The sequence below is a fragment of the Hirundo rustica genome, chromosome 17, assembly GCF_015227805.2.
Source record: "Hirundo rustica isolate bHirRus1 chromosome 17, bHirRus1.pri.v3, whole genome shotgun sequence".
NCBI classification, from domain to species: Eukaryota; Metazoa; Chordata; class Aves; order Passeriformes; family Hirundinidae; genus Hirundo; species Hirundo rustica.
In genome coordinates, this window is record NC_053466.1 from 12524067 (window position 1) to 12542901 (window position 18835).

The window sequence follows — 18835 nt, forward strand, 5'->3', positions numbered from 1 at the left end:
AAGTATTTTTGCAGTGCTTTGCTGTGTTTCTGTGGTAAAAGGGTACCTGTGCTGATGGTGCTGGCTTAGAGCAGCCTTCACTGGGCACAGAGCTGTATCCTGGGGTAGGAGCAGGGTAACAGGGCTGCTCCTTGGATCCTGTGACTCTGGGGGCTTGGGCTGACCTGCTGGCACAGGAAGGCCTCAATACTGAAAGGATATCCACTAATGGTGATTTCAAATTATCCTTCAAAAATGCAGCTCCTGAAACTGTTGTGTATCTGAGGTATTCCTTCGGATGTACTTGAGATTTATGTAGGAAGTGGAAGCAGGTGCATTCCTTTTCCTCAGAGCTTTTATTAATTGTTAACTGAAGCAGTTGAATTGCTGGCTTTTGTTTCACATTTGTGGTAAGATTTGATATGTTGCTTGATAAACGTTCATGTGTTTTGCACAGATAAAATGTGCTTAGCCTTTGTGGGTTCTGGAGTAGTGGGCTGTTGGATTTGTGGATGTTAAGATGCTTGTTCATTTAATTCAGCAGTGAGAACTGAGCGCTGAAACTTCATCGTGGAGAGTTACTTAGTAACGCTGTTTGTCCCTGAGCTGCAAAAAATAATGCTGAGGAAATTAGCAAGGTTAAATGGAAACTGTACAAACCACAAATGTATCTATTTCAGAGCCTCTGCTGGAGATAATAAAGCCTTCAGTGGTTACTGTGCTCAGGCACAGACTCCTCTTTACCTCCAGACTCAGGACTTAGTTTAGTAGTTCTTATCTCTGAGTTATATTTGATTTTGGCTGTAAGCAGAGCGATTCCTCTGAGCTTCCCATCAAGCTCGAAGGTGCGATTCCCTCCAGAGCTCTCCCAGGGAGGGCAGAGCACGGCCGGGTGTGCTGGGTGTGAGTTACTGCAGAGCATTGGCCGCCCTGTGCCACGGGATCTCCGATCCGGCTGGGAGGTAAGGCCGCTCTGCCAGCTCACTTCATCTAGTTTGGATTTGTCAAGGATCTCAAAGACAGAAACAAAAAGCACTTTGTCCTGGCCGCTCTGGAGGACTGACACTTGAATGGCTCTTTGCATAGTCTGTTCAGTGGTGTGGGAGCGCTGCTTTGCAGTGAGCACATTGTTATGTGGCGGTCACTCCTCTGGGCAGTTCACAGCCTTCCTGAGCATCTCGGAGCAGCAGCTTCACAGGAGCCACTTGTTTGACCGGCTCCAAGGTCAGCCTCAGCAGCAGAACGTGGGGAGACTTCCATGGCAGCTGGTGGCCCTTCAGCACATCCGGTCTGTGCCCGGCTGACTGTGCCGCCTCCATCACCCCCTGGCTGCTGGAGCTCCTGCCCCTCAGTCGAATGAGAGCGCAGGATCACTCCCGGTACTTCTTCATCAGTGCTGAAGAAGCTCCAGAGGATCTCTGGAGGTGTGGTGGTGTCTCCGGAGAATCAGTTATGCTTATTTATGCTTTATTGCTGGGATAATCTGACAGAATATTCTGGAAATATTACTATCTATGGCCTAGTTCTTTTTTTTTCTTAATATTATAATAAACATTTCTTCAGAGTTTATTCCAAGTGTCAAGATACTGGAAAAAAGCGTCTTTTATTAAATAATAGTTTTAAAAAAGAATATAAAATTTTATCAAATGTTTTTCTTTTACTTCTTTACTTTAAGCAACTTACTTACTTTTAGTAATACAAATTTACTAATTAAACAACCTAAAACTTTAACTAATATATAAAATTTAAAAATCATATATCTTTCCTATGCAATCTTAAAAAACCCACTTTCTACTTATTTAATTAGCATACCAAAAATAGATAAAACGAATAAATTCCTCACTTCCCAAAACATCTTTTAAACCTAAAGAATTAAACATCTCTAATTCTGTAAACATAATTTTTTTACCTTACTGTATAGTTTTCCTGGGCCCATTTTCTGAAGCTGTGATTGTCAGGGCTTTTAATTTCTCATACATATGAGAGCTGTGTGAGAATTTCCCTAATACTTGCAGGGGATCATGAAGTATTTGGTTTATCTTTACATAGCTGAGCTTGGTTTCCTACTGTTCATTCCATGCTGTTTAGGTTTCTGTTTGCATTTACCTCAGTTAAACAATAATAATTAACTCAAAAGCATTGAACTGATGCAATTATCATATTGGGAGAACAAACCAATAACCTTAATGCAATAAGCATTACTGCAACTTCCTGGTAATGAAAATTCCAGTAGCAGAGTACTTGATTTAATTTTTAAGCTTTGAGAAAATAGTGGTCATGATAAAATGACTTTATAACTGACTTTCGCTTAGGCAGCTGCTTGATGCTAAGAAAAATTTTGGGGTGTGAGGAAGAGCTGTAGTGGCCTTATTGTTAATAGAGGGAATGTCTGAGCTCTTGTTCACATTTGGACCCCAGGATGCAGTGTGCAGATATATTTTTAAATGATTGATGCTTCCCCAGACAGTCTGCATAGCATTGTTTACTCCCTTCTAGTGAGTCTTAAGTGTTTTTAAGCTGAAAACTGTGGAGTTAAAGACACTTGGATATTGCTGCCCTGTTCTCTCACCAGACCACACGGCTGAATCAAGCATGTGTCTGTCTCCTGAAGTGCGTGGCCAAAATAGGTAAGAGCAGCTCACTGAGGGATAGAATGTGGGAGTGCTGAAAAGACAATATCTGGCACGAAATCTGGCTGTTGGTGAGGAGAATGTGCCTTAAGGTCCCAGGGGCAGTTTTTGTGTGTAGTTACTGAGGATGCTTCCAGGAGAGACCAGTCTCTCTTTGCTGTGCAAGGCTTTGGCAGTTTCCCTGGCAGGAGAGCCTGGTTAACAGCACAGCTGTAGAAGGAGCACAGCTGCAGCCTCTGAAGGACCTGCTGAACTTGGATGTGTTGTGTAAGGACAGCTCTGACTCAGTGGGGAATGTAAGCACGTGGTTCAACTTCAGCAGTATCAGTGTACAAGGCAGAGTGAGAGCTCAGCACTGAGGGCATCAGTTCAATCCCATTACCCTCTTAGATGGCATCACACCTCAGAAACGTGGTTCCTACCTCACTCTGTGTTGTTGTGCATTGATTGTTGGGTGTTGAGGCACTGTTGGCAGCTGTGTGCTCTGCTGATCAGCTGAGGTGCTCAAGGCATTCCTGCACACAGATGCTCCTCACAGGGTGATCCTGCTCCATACCAGTTCAGAAGCTTCTCACATGACAGAAAGTTGCTCCAAAGTCAGCTTTTCGTAGTTTCTTGCTGAATTTTCTATCAGTTTTACAGATACTGCCATGAGATTTGTATCTTAAGTATTGGTATTTTGAGCAGTTATTGAAGAATTAAAGTTGGATGTTTGTGGAACAATAGTGGATTTGCAGCCTGGGATATATTGACAGCATAATGGAATTGAACTATAGTATTAACAGAGCCATTCTAAATATCTGCAGCATTGCAATCCTGACAGTGATTGTGATGCCAGGCCTGAATACATTCTCCATGTGCACACTCACGTGAGAATGACAGGACAGCACGTGCTAGGCTTGAAGATAGTGTTTCCTTCCGTTTGATAAGGAGTGTGGCACCATTGTCCTTTGCTTCTGATGTGTTGCACAGACTTGGTGCTCTGGGGCTGTCCAGGAGTGAGTGTAAGCAGCAGGTTATGGGGAAATCTTTCCCTTGAATGAGGATTTCTGCAGCCCATGCAGAGAAATCTGCTTCTGTTGGGCCTTTCATTGGCCGTGACATGCCAGGGAGATAGTTTTGGTTTTCCATCTGTATAAGTCCATCTTCTAGCTTTGGTCTCCCGGCTTTCCAGTTTTCCTTCTTTCTTAGGTTTTTAGCTTGCTTGTGTAGTAGTTTATTCCTCATCAGGCAGGTTGTTAGAAGGGAACAGCTGGTGAATAATACTTGTAGGCTCTGTAAGGGATTGGTGTGAGCTGTTCAAATGTCTGCTGCTTTCTTACTCCTGCATGCTCCTGCTCCTCCTAAAGTGAAGGAAGTATGGGGGTGTTCTGGACAGGAAGGAACATGTGTCCTGGGAGCCAAACTATTGGAAGGGCACTGCCAGGCATAGCTGTCCTGATAGCAATGAGGATGGACTTCTCAGTGAGGAAATCAATAAAATACCAGCTCTGAATACCTTCTGAAGCTGCTTGGTCTTTTAAGCATACAGACTCTTCAGGCAATCTAGAGCTGGTTTGTTATTGCAGGCAAATGATGTCCTGAAGGACACTTGGGTCTTGGAGTTGTCCTCCTCACTACTTGCACTAGCAGAAGATGTGTGTTTTTCACAGAGGAGTTAACATTTACTGGCAGCCACAATGCATCAAGTTCTATAGTGAAGAGCATTAGTTGAACTAAAAGTGGAAGTGAGGCAGCCTGGAATGCCAAAAGATGGGATTGCCAGTGACTGCTGAAGGATCTGAACCTTTCTGCAGACTTCCCTTTCAGTAGGTGTCCTGGGGTTCTGATGGAGTTTAATAGACAGGTTTACTTAGTAGCAGAGACAAATGGCGACTGCCGTGTGGTGGACGCTGTAAAAGAGGAAAATGCAAAGAGCTGACATGCTCTTACTGCCTTGATTCCCATACCTGTGCAAGGCCTGTACATTAAATATGGGCTGCTAGAAACCTCTCCCTTCTGTGGGAGCAGAGTGACAGGCTCCAGCTCCACACTCCTGCTGCTTGAATTCCTGATTTCTCCTGGAGCAGCTTTGCTCCCGAGCTGTCAGAGCAGCCTGCAGCCTTGCTCTGGGAACAGCAGTGCTGTAGCAGTTGAGTGAGCAGTAGAAGCCTAAGTACCACTGGCTGTTTCTCAAGTCTGACATCATATCCAAGAATTAGATGGCTCTCTCTCACCATGGGGATAATGAAATAATTCCTACTGTGTTATTCATTAACTCACATTTCATTCAGTGACTCCTAAGAGGATAACGAGTACGTTAGAGGTGAACTTGCATAAGACTTCTGACATCCTTTCGATAAGTTAAGTAAGAGTTAAAGCTGTGGCAGGCACAACATGGCAGCGGGGCTTCACTGAGGCAGGTGGCCTGTGCTGTGTTACACAGACTGACTTGTGAGCTAATTTAGTGGCTTTTTTGTCAATGGTTTCAAGAAAACAGCCTGCTCTAAAGTTGCTGCAGAAATAACTGGTGCCCAGAGCCAGATGAACTGGGTGTTCTGGTACCAGTGGTCGTGGCTAGTGACGAAGCTCCCAACTGGGAGTGCTGGTCTATTCTAAAGGCCTGCCAGGGGTTTGCCTCCCTCCCAAAGAAGTCTGCGCTGTGCAATTGAGCCAATAAACTAATATAAATAAAGATTAGACTGTTTGTGGGAGGAATGATGATTGGGTATTCAGGTGTCTGACAATCTTTCTGATCTTTTGCGTCCTGTGAGTGTGCTGACATCAGTAGTTCATCTCCACAGGTAATAACTGAGGTAATTTTAAACAGAGGCTACAGTAGGATGGGACACCTGAAGAAATCCAGAATTTCCAGGTGGCCCAATAAGATTTTAAATTACCTGGTATTTGTAGAAGCACTGGGTGAGGTGGCTTTATCTGGGAAGAAGTTGTAGGTGGTGGTCTGGTGAGTCAGGCTGGTGCCATCCTGGAGAGGCAGGTGTGTCCCTTCCAAAGTTATGGGTTGTGGTCCTGGCTAGGAAGTTGCTGGGAACCTTTCCAGGTGTGTGGAGAGATATGGTTTGGGTGCTGAGTACGCAACTCCAGGCCTGAGTGCTCAACTCTGCTGCCTAGACCCCTGATACTGCAGTTGTCTATCCCAAATACAGAGCAGGAACACTATAAAAATTCGGAGTATTCAAAAAAACTGAACTCTGGACATCTGCTCTGGACACAGAAGGTCCTCCTGATGGTTTGAGCTCTTACTATTCTTAGTTTTCCAGCCTTTTTAAACTCCATTAGCACACAGAACCCTGTGAGGCTCTGGTGAGTGCTGTTGGATCCTTAGCAGAAGAGGTGCCATAAAAGGAGTAGTGCAAGAAGGACTGACCTGCTTCAGGACTCCACACTGACTGCAGGGTTTAAGGAAAAGGACTGTTTGAAAAGTTCTGGGTTCAGCTCACTGCTCGAGGGTTCATGGGAAGAAGAGGATGGAGAAGGGAATTAAGGATCATGCATATTCCAGGAGAGGCTGAGCAGAAGCTTCACAGGTGATCACAGTACTTGCGTTTCCTAATGTGTAGCCCTTCACTCCATGGTTTTTATGTAGGGCTCCTTTAGGCTGCAATTACAAGTTGATTTCCATGGCGGTATGAGCAGTGAAAATACCTGCTGGGTCATTAATGCAAGGCTTCAGCTGTCAGCTTTGCCTCCCTTGTTTACCCATTGTGCAATTCCATGTAACAGCTTAGGCCAGAAATCCAGCACTGAGCCACGCCAGCCTGTCAAGGATCCCTTCCCTTACAGCAGCACTTCCACAACAGCGCTCTGACTTCCTGAAATATGTGAAATAATATCAGAACAGTCCTACCTGTTCTTGCAGGATCTGTTTTTCAGCACCCAACCAGTGGCAACTGGATAAGAGAAATCTTTATTTCAAGCTTCAAGTTGTTCAGGCTGAACACGGAAGTTTGGCTCTAAGTGCTGGTTTGTGGTGGCATTTTTACTTTGGAGGCCTCTCCTGTCAGACAATTCTTGTGGAACAATTCTGTCAGCTGGACCTGGAGCTGATGCAGAGATGTCACATCTCCATGCTGATGACACAGAAATGGTACTTCTAATAAACGTACTAACCTTGGATCCTTGTCCTTCCTGGACAGACTTATCTAAGCTTCCAGCTAAGTTCTCCTGCATAAAGATGTAACCTTCCATCCAGGAGAGGACTTGGGCTATTTTTTTGGCTTTTGAATCTAAATGAGCAAAACTGTGCAAGCTCTGAAATACAAGACCTGAATGCTGAGGTTGTTCCTGCAGCGAGCTGTTATTTATCTAAATTACAGTTGCTTTTTCATCTCAGCTCTGAGCATTTGCTTCTAGATTTGTCTTCACGTGTAGATTTGTGTTACACCAGCTGCATAACCTGAAATAAAGGCTTACAGTAAAAGCAAGGCACACTTAAGTGCTCTGAGCATTGTACTTACCCTTGTTCTGTTTTTGCTCAGAGCATGAAGGTTTCCTTTGCCTTCGAGTATTTCTCTGAAGTTGGTTTCAGATTCCAGCTTTAATATTGGAATTGATTGTGGAGAAAGGATGTGCCTGGTGATCCTCAAACCTCAGCTGGACGAGTCCAAAGAACAACTTGCTGTAATGGAACTCTGCCAGTGGGGGCTTGCACTCCCTGGTGTGCTGTTCTCCATTCATTCCAAATTGTTCTGAATTTTTTTTTTTTGCTATTTATTGATCTTGGTACTTTGTATGTTCCCATTTGCACTCAAAGGGGGCAGAAGTAACTTCTGTTTGTTTTGTAATTGGATATTCAACCTTGTTTCTGTGACGGAGATCTGGTGGGGAATTGGTGTCTCTCCGAAGGAAAGCTTTCTGGGAAGTTCAGTCCTCCTGGATCTGATGGCAAGCGTTACTGCCGGCAGCCTGGAGAGTTACGGGAAGGGGAGGAATTCCTGCCCTCTCTTGCTTTGGATTTTGACCAGAGATTGCACCTCATAAGATCTTTAAGGAGGTCCTTGAGTACCTGAGCAAACGGAGGCTCAGAATTGTGTTTGTTCATTTTCAGCAGCTCCATCCTGTGTGTGCAGCACGACCCAGGGTGTCAGCTGAGGTCAGGGGGTTTTGCCATTTAATTTCATCAGAAGAAAGGCAGTAAGGCAGGTCCCAAACCTCAATGTTTATTGCTCCTTATCAATATTATAACTACTTTTTTTAACCAAAATTTACCAGATTTACTTTTTCACTCCAAGCAAATGCACCTTGAATATTTTACTTTCATGGGTTTAATGCAAACTTCTCAGAGTTCATGTTCAGTAAGTACGGGCTTGGTTTTGCTACTCGGGTGGTTACCAGAGGGTGCTTCAAATAACATGATAGAGACCAAAAATAGATTGATTTAGTTGATCTTAATTTTTACTGTGGAGTGCCACTTCTGTGTATTTAATTGAAGCTTGAGATCTGCAAATCACAGGTAAGAACTGCGATGTTACAAACGTGACTTGTGCTATTTTCACGTCTTTAGGAAAGCTCGGGGATTAATACACACATGCTCTTGTATGTTTTTCTAACATGCAATTTAGAAGGGACATGGTAAATTTACTGTAAGGATGGTTTTAGACCTTTATGTTCTTTAAAGGAAGGTTAAGTTCTGCTGGCTGATAATGATTTGAATGCAAAAATTGAAGTGGATAACTGCAGTCTCCTGACACACATATTTTTTAAAATCTGGAATTAAATGAAAATTACCTTCCCTGCTGCATCGATAACAGAGTGAGCTGCGAACTGCTCTGACTTCTGCAATGCCTGTGGGAGAAATGTGGATGTGTCCTGTTTGGATAATGTGCTGAAGAGCCCAAACCTTTGTTTCTTTAAAATGGTGATTTAACTCTTAATTGCAACCAAGTCTTTCTTAGTAAATTAGGTTTGTTTTGAGTCACACAGGGAAGGAGTGAATGTTCTCTAAAGGATAGAACACTTAAATGACTACTTGCATTCTTTGTACTATTATTCTTCCTTCTCAGGGTTTGTTATATCTACCAGAAGGAATGAGTTTCTTTAGGGAAAATAAGTGAGAGAGGTTTTAAATAAGTGTCTGTATATACTAATTTGTTGTGCTTTTGAAAAGGTCATTTAGTATAAAATAGGATATTGGAGGAATATCTCTTTTAGGTAAAAACTGATCTGCTGTAGAGAACTTGTTGTGGTCTGATTTAAGTGAGCAGACAGGAAGGGAAATCTTCCTGTTCCCAGAGAAACTCATTCCTGTTGGAATTGCTGTTTGGGTGGCAGGATTGACCAAAGGAGATACAGGTACTCTATCGAATTAATTCCCTTTTCCACATCAGCCAAGTATCTGCTGGTATCCTTCTTTGGAAGCTTGGACTTCAATGGATTTTAACTTTAAATAAGAGAAGGCTGAGACTGTGGCTGTTAACAGGAGCTGTCAAACCCTTTTTCACTAGCAGAGCTGCAGTCCATTGCAGTACTCAATTTCAGTTCTAGCTGAAACTCTGTGTTTTGATACACATCCGTGTCTCAAGCAACCACAAACCCTTCTTTGGTGTCTCTGAAATGCCTAGATATATTTAACTTTGGCTTCGTGCTGTTTTGTTTTTTCGAATAAGCATATTCTGTTAATCCAAGTAAATTCCTTCCTGGCACTGAAGGGCTGTACAACTTCAGTGCAAGGAACAAGCCTGTGTACTTTCAATATTATGGAAGTTGTTGTGGGGAAAGTATTCTGGGGACTTGTCCTGACTGAACTCAGCCTCCCTGGGCAGTCTGGAGACGTGACTTTAGAAATTGTAGTCGTTCTTGCCTTTGACACGTTCAAGATTTGAACATTGCAGAGCATCTACCTTGATTTAGTTGATGGAGGACTATTGGGCTCAAAGATACCATAGAAGTAGGAAAATACGCCTTACCGTCAGCTGGCTCTGAAGCAGCACTGTTGTGTCTCTAGAGGAATGCATAGTGCAGTGTGACAAAATTAACTGCTCTATTAAAGACCTCTGTACTTCATACCAGATACTGCTAATGTGTGTAATTGATCTTCCAAACCAGCTACGGGAATTGAAGCCCATTAAAACATTTCTTGAGGCGATCACAAGAGCTGCAAGACTTCTCCATGGGCCTCGTGCCTCCCACATCAAAGGGCTGTGCTGCTTCATCCCTGGTGGCTGCTCTGCTGAGGCTCTTGGTGAGATGCAGCTTCACTGCTCCTCACTAAAGCTGGATACTCAGACAGCTCTGTGTCCCTTTCCCATGTGCCTTCATGGGCAGGACCCTCTTTAAGATCCTTTTTCTTTGCCTGCTGTTTGTTTGAGTTGAGGTCCATCTCCAGCTCTTATTTAAGTGCAGCTTGCGAATGGAAAGTAGTACTTTGCTGTTACATTTCCTGCTTCTGAAATTAACTGTGACTTTCCACAAGTGGAAAAAGATAGGAATAAACAACTGTCTTAATACTTGGAAGATACTGAGCGATTTAACTACAGGAGGGAAAGTATTTGCTTTTCCTGCTTTTTCTTTTTGGCTTTCGTGAACTGAGGAGTTCTAAGGCCAGGTTGGATGGGGCTTGGAGCAGCCTGGGCTAGTGGAAGGTGTCCCTGCCCATGGCAGGGGGTGGGTGAGCTAGAAGGGCCCTTCTAGCCCAAACCATTCCATGGTTTTGTGAATCAGCTGAGCAGGGAAAGGCCAGGAAGCAAGTAGCAGGTTTGCTGGAGGCAGTGTGCTGGTACATTATCCAGACCAGTTTGTCCCTTGTGATCTAAATGCAGGAATTAACAGGAGAAGGCGTCTGAGTCTTGAGCGTGTCTTAATTTCTGTAGGGAGCCAGAGCTCTTCCCTGCTGTGCCTGGCTGAGGGCAATGCCACTGGGAATCTTCTCCCTCTGTAGATAACTTGACTGGAAACTGATGAAAGTTTGGAGAAGCTGGAACTGGCACTGTTCTGATGGAAATGCCTGGTTGTTCTCCCTGGAAGGGGTTGCTGCTCAAGTGCAGGGAGGGCAGGACCCTGTTCTGGTAAATCCTGGGTGTGCCTGGAACTTGCTGGGTAAATAGGACCCAGCAGAAAGCTCTGTGCAGTCCCTTGAGCTGCTGGGGTTTCCTGACGAAGCTCTTGCTGTTCCCCTTATCATGGACAAGCACACTTGGCTTTATCTCCTCCCAATTTGACTTCTGCAGTATTAGCACACACGGAGCCTCTGGTGAACGGTGAGTGCTCTTGGTGTCTTGGCAGCCTTGTGGGTGATGCCCAAACAAGTGTGTGGACTGCTCTCTAGGAAATAGCTTTTTGTGAGCCTAGAAAAGCTCCTTGATCCCTTGATTAGTTCCTGAAATGTACAATTTAGGGGGTCACTTCCTCAAAAGGGGTCTCTTGTAGCTAAATAAAGCTGTCTCTCAACTTAGGTCAGCTCTTTTAATATGGTTATTTTATTCCCTTCAGGTTTGCTTTGCATGGGCTGATAAGGGAATACCTGAACTCAAGGCTTTTCTTGGATTGAAGTAATTACTATTTTATACTGTAAATAATGCTGTGTTCAAACATACTTGTCCCCTGCCGTGGTAATTGAAAGACTTTGAAGGGAAGGGATCTTCATCCTCAGGTTCACAGATTCTGGCAGAAATACATGAATTACTGCTAAAAGCCCTTTTCATTCCCTTCAGTACAGAATGCAGTCGTGCGCTTGACAATTCTAAAGTGGATCAAGGCTTTGGGAGGGTGCTTGGTATCTGAACTGTAAACTCTGCCACTCAAACTGAAACTACTTGAATATTTTGCAAAGAAGTGAGCAGGCTAAGAGATGAGCGAGCTAATTGATTAGTTCTGTAAAGAAATGTCATTTTGCAGGAGTTGAAGTGCTTCTTAAGCTGCCTCCAGTTCTATAAATCTGAAATGTCTTGCAGTTTTTCGGGCTGTGCTGCTCTGGAAGCAGACAACATCTACAGCACCGCAGAGTGGTGGTTCCATGATCTGCTTTCTGAGGTAGTTTTGTCTTGTATCGAGGAGTTGGACTATGCCATGATGGGTCTGAAATGCCAGTGTTGTGTAAAATAAGGAAGGGGGGTGTTTTCTTTGGGAGAGGTATGGGAGCAGTACCCTTTCTGCTGGCTCACCTTGCTTCAGGGAATAGTAGCATAGTCTATTTAAAAGCAAACCCACCTTAATACCACATCAAAAAAGCATTTTTGGAGTGTTCCACAATTTTACCAAGCACAGGTTAGTTCGAATTATTAACTTTCCCAGTCGTGTAAGGTGATCCAGTGCAAGTCCTGGAGCACGGAGCCTCCCAATGGCTTCTGTTCCTCGATGAAGGCAATGAGGGTGGATTTGTGGATCTTCCATGGCCTCCTTGACAGGCCAGGTCTTTTCAATGCAATTGAAGAATTAATGGATTAAAGCACATTACATTGTGCAAGGTGTGCAAGCAGAGAAAGGGATGTCTCGTTCTAGGCCTTGATAACAGCAAACAGACTTTTGTGTCCTGCCTTTCCCACGCTGTGTGGCACAGCAGTGCTGGAGAAGGGCTTTTGGCAGAGTATGGAGGGACAGGACACAGGGAATGGCTTCCAGTGCCAGAGGGCAGGGCTGGATGGGAGATTGGGCAGGAATTGTTCCCTGGCAGGGTGGGCAGGGCCTGGCACAGGGTGCCCAGAGCAGCTGTGGCTGCCCCTGGATCCCTGGCAGTGCCCAAGGCCAGGTTGGACACTGGGGCTGGAACAGCCTGGGACAGTGGGAGGTGTCCCTGCCCATGGCAGGGGTGGCACTGGATGAGCTTTAAGGTCTCTTCCAACCCAAACCATTCCATGATTGCTGGGCCTCTCTGGGGACCAAGGTCCCCATTAGGAACACCTCGTAATAACTTAGGCATTTATTTCTCAGAGCATTAATAGAGTATTAATAACAGGTATTTGCTATTTCAAAAAAATTGTCTTAGGACAAAAGCATCCAGTGGTGTTTTGTTAAATAGATTTTCAAAGTTTTATGCCAGAAAAAGTGGTGAAAATGAGGTCAGCTGAGGGGCTGAGAGCTGTGACTGTGTGTGTTGTCCTGAGGAAGTTCAGGTTGGGAGAAAAGTCTCACGGGAGTGTATCTTGAAATGCCAGAGGAACCTTCAAATCACATTTGCTTCTTGATTCTTCCTATTTTCAAACCTTTCCTTCTCTTTTTTATTCCTTGTCGGTTTCTAGTGTTGCTGTCAGGAAATCCCAGCAGGTGTGGGGCTGTCCTGAGCAGTGTGGGATTCTCCTCTGGGAGCAGCTGCTGCCCCTTCCCACTGCCAAGGCACTTACAGGAAGGTCTGAGCTGCAGCAAAATGTGACTGGAGGAGGGAAGGGGGATGAAGAAGTGTTTTGGGAGGATGAGTAAAACCTTGGAGACTTTGATTAACAGCCACTTCTCCTTGTTTGCTGCCTTCCTTCTAGAAAGGCAGAAAGAGGGGAGGGAGTGTGACTCATGGCAAATGGGCTGTGAGGACCTTAATGGAAAAATGGGAGCTGTGAGGAGCAAATTATTCCCTTCTTTCTCCATTATGCCTTTTCAAATGGAAACTTCTGCTGCCTGGTCTAACCCTGCTGATTGTTTCATAACTCCAGTCTGATATTGCCCTGCATTTCATGGCTCTTTGGTTACCTGTTGCTATAAATCCCCTTCCCAGCACACCTAGTCACCTTTCCAGTTTAGAACCTCCACAAATCCACTGGGGCTGTGTCCTGTCAGCTTCCATACTAAAATCCAGATTCAGTCCCCTTCCTTCCAGGTTTCTCCACAATTCAGACTGATCTGTGTAGTTGTTTGGTCCTTGGTAGCTCTTCTTCCTCTGTCATGCACATAAAACAGGAATACGGAGTAATTGAAATAAAAGGAAGATTATAGACATATTACAGAAGGTCTCTGATGGGTGAATTGTACCCTGGCTTTATGTACGAATAATTGCAGCCTTTGCATCCCAGGGTTTTATCCAAATGAAAGAGGAATTAAAAGAAAAGAGAGCCTGAATTTCTGTAAGAAAAACGGATGTTTTGTTGTGGATTTTGGTTTCAAGCTTGCTAGGGTATTTTGACCTGGGTTGCTTTGAGATCTGTGAAGGAGAATACTGATGTAGAGTCTTTTATTCAAGAGCGCTTTCCTAAAAAGCCTCTTTTTTTTCTTTCTTTGGAGTAATTAATACTGTTATCCCAGCTAAATATTGATTTTTATTCCTGACATCAACTACGGAAAAAATGGACCTTTCTTAATGGAAAATCAAATTTTTCTGTACTATCCATTGCAATCAGTCCCCCAGAAATGCTTCTCTTGCCTTCCTCTGCCATTCCAAGCTCTGCTTTTCTTTCAAGATTTTTTTTTTTTTTTTTGCTTTAACTTTGAACTGTTGCTTCTGCATTTAATTTCTGAAGAGTGCAAGAAGCGATCTTTAACAAATATGCAAAGATAATCAGCTTAATCAAACTGCTTTAAAACCAGATTAATGCCACTTCTGAGTGGGAAGATGAAGGAAGCCCAAATGCCGACCTGCCATTAGTGGATGAGTCAGTGCAATGACAGATGTTGACAAAACTTTTTTGATGCTTTGGACTCTTATAATTAATTTTATTCTTCACTCATAAAAGCAGAGAGAACAGAAAGTGGAGTGAGATCTTTTCAAAATGCTCTGATGCAGGACAGTTCCATCCGTGCAGTGCGAACGTGGGATGTTCCGTGTGGCCGTTCTGCTCTCCCCGTCAGGTATTTGAGTATTGCTGTGTGCACATGTTCATATCCAGCTGGAATGATGTCATTGCATCCAGAGAAATGGATGGTAGACAAGATGGAGAGAACTGAGGCTGTTCAACCTGGAGAAAAGGAGGCTCAGGGGGAACCTTGTGTCTCTGCACAGCTCCCTGACAGGAGGGGACAGCCGGGGGGGTCGGGCTCTGCTCCCAGGGAACAGGGACAGGAGCAGAGGGAACGGCCTCAGCCTGGGCCAGGGGAAGCTCAGGATGGATATTAGGGAAGATTTCCTCATGGAGAAGGTTGCCCAGCCCTGGCACAGCTGCCCAGGGCAGTGCTGGTGTCTCCATCCCTGGAGGGATTGAACAACTCTGTGAATGTGGCCCTTGGGGACGTGGGGCAGTGGTGAACACAGTGGTGGCAGATCAGTGGCCTTAAAGGTCTTTTTCAACCTTAGAGGTTGTGTTTCACGTGGTGCTAAAATCCAGAAAATGCCTCCCTGAGGATCTGCATTCCTTCTTCTCCGTGTGCACATTTTGGAACTTTCTATTAAGGAGCAGCCTTGCCCCATCCAGCCTCAGGAGCGGCTGCCTTCCCAGTGCTCCCATCCCTCTGTGGTTTCCAGCTCAGCCACGAGCTGACCACATCCCCCAGCTGGTGGGCAGCTGATAGCAGCACTGTGTTCCTGCTCCTGAGCACGCTAAGAATTGTGTAAAAATAGCAGCGAAGGGAAGCTCAAATCCACCAGGAAGAACAGAAAAGGGAGAGAGAAGAACACCTATGAGCCAAAGTGAGCAGGGAGCAGCCAAACCCAGAGGTGATGAAATAAATGGGGGTGTGTGGTAATCCCGTGCAAGAGAAGGTTCCCCTCATGGTAGAGCTTGGGTATGTGGGAACAGTGATATTGGGAAGTTCCAGATGTAAACAGGAATGCAGAACTTCTCATCAAAAACCACACTTGCATAATGCGAGGTTGGGACATGGTGTGGCACAACCGGTGTGGAAATGCTGTATTTCAGCAAAGGGAGTGGAAAATACATCTTCAAAATAGTCAATTAGCAGGAAAAAAGCTTCATTTGGTTGTATTTGTTTACATCTTTATGAGGATAACTGACAGCTAGAGAAAATCTGGATTTGTTTTTCTCCCAGTTATTTTTCCCTCGTGCCATTTCCATGCTTATCAAATCATGGTTCTCCTGCTTTGGCTGATAGAGCCTTTCAGCAAAGAAACTGTAGAGACAACTTTCCAATCACCTAATTAAACAAACATGTTGATTGAAACTTCTCCAGAGTGCTTTTCCTAGCTATTTGCCAATGTTTTATTAAAATAAATGTCAAGAAAAACACAGTCACTGGCTCAAATAATTTAGTTTTTGGAGTTCCTGTAGCCCATCACTGCTCAGAGTAGGGCCGACTTTGATGTTGGATTGGGTAGTCCTTGGAACTCCAAGGGTTGGGGTATGGCCAGGGATGAAAGTTTTACAATTAGGAAACAATGATTTGGAATTTCCCCCCAGCTGTATTATAACTTGTGTTTCACGGTATGATAGATATACAGTGCAACTACTCTACTGCTCCACAAGATCTTCCAAAAAAAAAAACAAACCGGAGGCGAGACCTTTGTGCTGAGCGTTCACCCAGTACCCACGTTCCCAAAACAGGCTCCAGAGCAGGATCTTAGAGGATGATTCAAAGGAAAAGTGAAGTGTTTTTGTTCCCATCCCCTTCAGTCCTGGAGTGGAGTCACTTGTGACATGTCTGAATTGGGCAGTGCCAGGATGTCCTTGGGCACCTGTGCTGGAATCAGGGGAGGGGATTGTGCCCTGCCCAGGTGAGACCCCACCTGCAGAGCTGCCCCAGCCCGGGGGCCCAGCACAGGAGGGACCTGGAGCTGCTGGAGAGAGTCCAGAGGAGGCACCAAAGATGCTCCAAGGGCTGGAGCCCCTCTGCTCTGGAGCCAGGCTGGGAGAGCTGGGGGTGCTCACCTGGAGAGGAGAAGGCTCCAGGGAGAGCTCAGAGCCCCTGGCAGGGCCTAAAGGGGCTCCAGGAGAGCTGGAGAGGGGCTGGGGACAAGGGCTGGAGGGACAGGACACAGGGAATGGCTTCCAGTGCCAGAGGGCAGGGCTGGATGGGAGATTGGGCAGGAATTGTTCCCTGGCAGGGTGGGCAGGGCCTGGCACAGGGTGCCCAGAGCAGCTGTGGCTGCCCCTGGATCCCTGGCAGTGCCCAAGGCCAGGTTGGACACTGGGGCTGGAGCAGCCTGGGACAGTGGGAGGTGTCCCTGCCCAGGGCAGGGGTGGCACTGGATGAGCTTCAAGGTTCCTTCCAACGCAAACCATCCTGTGCCAAACCAAACCAGCTCTGACTGTCCAATCAAGGTGCTGCAAAGCCCATCCTTAAAGGATACACTTGACTCAGGATTTAGTGAAAAGATCCTGTCCCTTTTCCATCTCCTCCCCTTGTCTTTCCTGCTGGTGCTGAATCCTGTGGCTCACAGAGCTGAGGTGCTGCAGAGGAAGTGGTGGGAGTACCTGGAGGAGGTGGCTGCAGACCTGTCCTGGGGGGCAGCTCTCTGCCCTGTGCTGGGATAATTAAAGAGCTCCTCCTGACCTGGGACTGCTCCCATCAGGAATTGGTGTTTTGGAGAGGGCCAGCAGAACTCAGAGCAACGTTTCTTCTTACAGGCAGCTTTCCCCCCTTATTTTGGCAGAAGTTGTTGACTTAGGAAGTGATAACACTGGAGGTTCTTATCGGAGCCCAGCAGCCTTGCAGCAGGAATGCCGATGAGCGTGCCGGGGGTGGGGGGTGCGGAGCTCTGGCAGCAAGAAAGCGGAATTATTAATGCTTATATTGGAACATTTTTCTCCTGTTTTTAAACTTCTTGACAAAACTCTTGAGATTTGGTGGCTTCTTCCAAGCCTCATTAAAATCAATAAAGAGCTCATTGCAGATTTTGTGAAGGGTTTGGGATTTTTTTTCCCTCGTTTGGACTGAAACCACATGGAATCAGTCCAGCTCCTGCACCCGAAATGTGTATCTTGCCTTTTGAAAAGAAAATCCATGACCAGAGCACTGTATCTGAGGAGTCATTCTAAAGCCGTATAGTCTGCTTTCAGAGCTTTTTTTTTGGTGTGTTTAATAAACTTGCTCCATATTCCCCTCAAAGGTGACTTTGTATCAACAGGCAGCTGTGAAGTTGAACTAGTTGCATGCTCAAGTTGATACCTCACAGTCCAACTGTGCCCATTCCCATCTGGGTGCTGGGCTTGATTATCGACCCATAAAGTTACTGGGATTGCTGTTTGGCCTGTTGGCTGAGAGAGATTATTTAAAAATAAAAACAAAGTTGACCTCTGTTGCAGGTAATGAAATGTTGCTTTTAGAAAGTGTTTTATGAAATGGTAAATCAAAGTTTAGCTGAGGTTTTGGACAGCTGGCATCAGCACAGGGGCTTTCTGTTCGAGCACATCCTCAGCTCCCTGTTTGTGTAAATACTGAGATTCCATGAGATTCCTTGAGGTGTCCATCATGGGAGATGGTAGAATTCCTTGTGGTTTGTATTAGAATCTTAGAATCAGGAACACCCTGCCTGGGAAGGGACCCCCAGGGATCACTGATCCAGCTCTGTCCCTGCCCAGACCCCCCAACAGTCCCACCCTGGGCATCCCTGGCAGCGCTGTCCAAAGGCTCCTGGAGCTCTGGCAGCCTCGGGGCCGTGCCCATTCCCTGGGGAGCCTGGGCAGTGCCAGCACCCTCTGGGGAAGAACCTTTCCTGATCTCCAGCCCGAGCCTGCCCTGGCCCAGCTCCAGGGGCCCTGGGTGCTGCCCCTGTCCCAGAGCAGAGATCGGAGCTGCCCTCGGGAGGAGCTGCAGCCCCTGAGGTGTCTCCCCTCAGTGTCCTCTGCTCCAGCTGAACATTGCAAGGGCCCTCAGCCCCTCCAGACCCTTCCCCATCCTCGTGCCCTCCCTTTGATCCATCTCCAACAGCTTTAGATCCTTCTGATACTGTGATGCCCAAAACTGTCCCCAGCACTTGAGGAGAGGCCACCCCAGAGCAGAGCTGGACAATCTCTTCCGTCCCTCACCCAGCTGGCAGGGCCTGGGGCACAGCTCTTTGAAATGCACAATTTCTGGTGTACAGCTTCTTAAATTATTTCCTTCTACTCCGCCAGTCGTAAAATTCTATCTCCTTTTTCTGTGTATTACTTATTTTCCCTGACATAAGCCATAAACGAAAGGACACAATGAACGCAAAATACAGAAATATTTTATTTCATTTACCAGAATGTGAAAATCATCAGTAGTTATGGCATATCAAAGTACAGGCAAACTATTTCCAGCAGCAGGATTATATGGTGGAGAAATTGGACTTTCCAGGCACATCCAGATGCAGTGTACTACTGGGAGAGTATCCAAGTTTCTGTGAAGAGCAAACCTTTGGATTCAAGGGAGTGGTGTCCCATCAGTTTGGCTGCTTGTGTGCTTTAGGAACAATTGGGGTTAGTGTGGAACTTCTAGGGTTTGGGTATTTTAAC

At 45.6% G+C, this 18835-nt stretch overlaps 1 protein-coding gene across 7 annotated transcripts in view; it reads left to right on the top strand.

The window, feature by feature from the left end:
- MTMR3 (myotubularin related protein 3) overlaps positions 1 to 18835 on the top strand; it is a 74703-nt gene that overhangs the window by 12199 nt on the left and 43669 nt on the right. Inside the window, exon 1 of one of the 7 annotated variants that reach the window (XM_040080603.2) lies at positions 14297 to 14315. The exons of the other annotated variants lie outside the window; for them this stretch is intronic. The gene's annotated coding sequence lies outside the window, so the exon portion shown is untranslated. Of the gene's footprint in view, positions 1 to 14296; positions 14316 to 18835 lie in introns of those variants that run through there. 7 annotated transcript variants of the gene reach the window in all.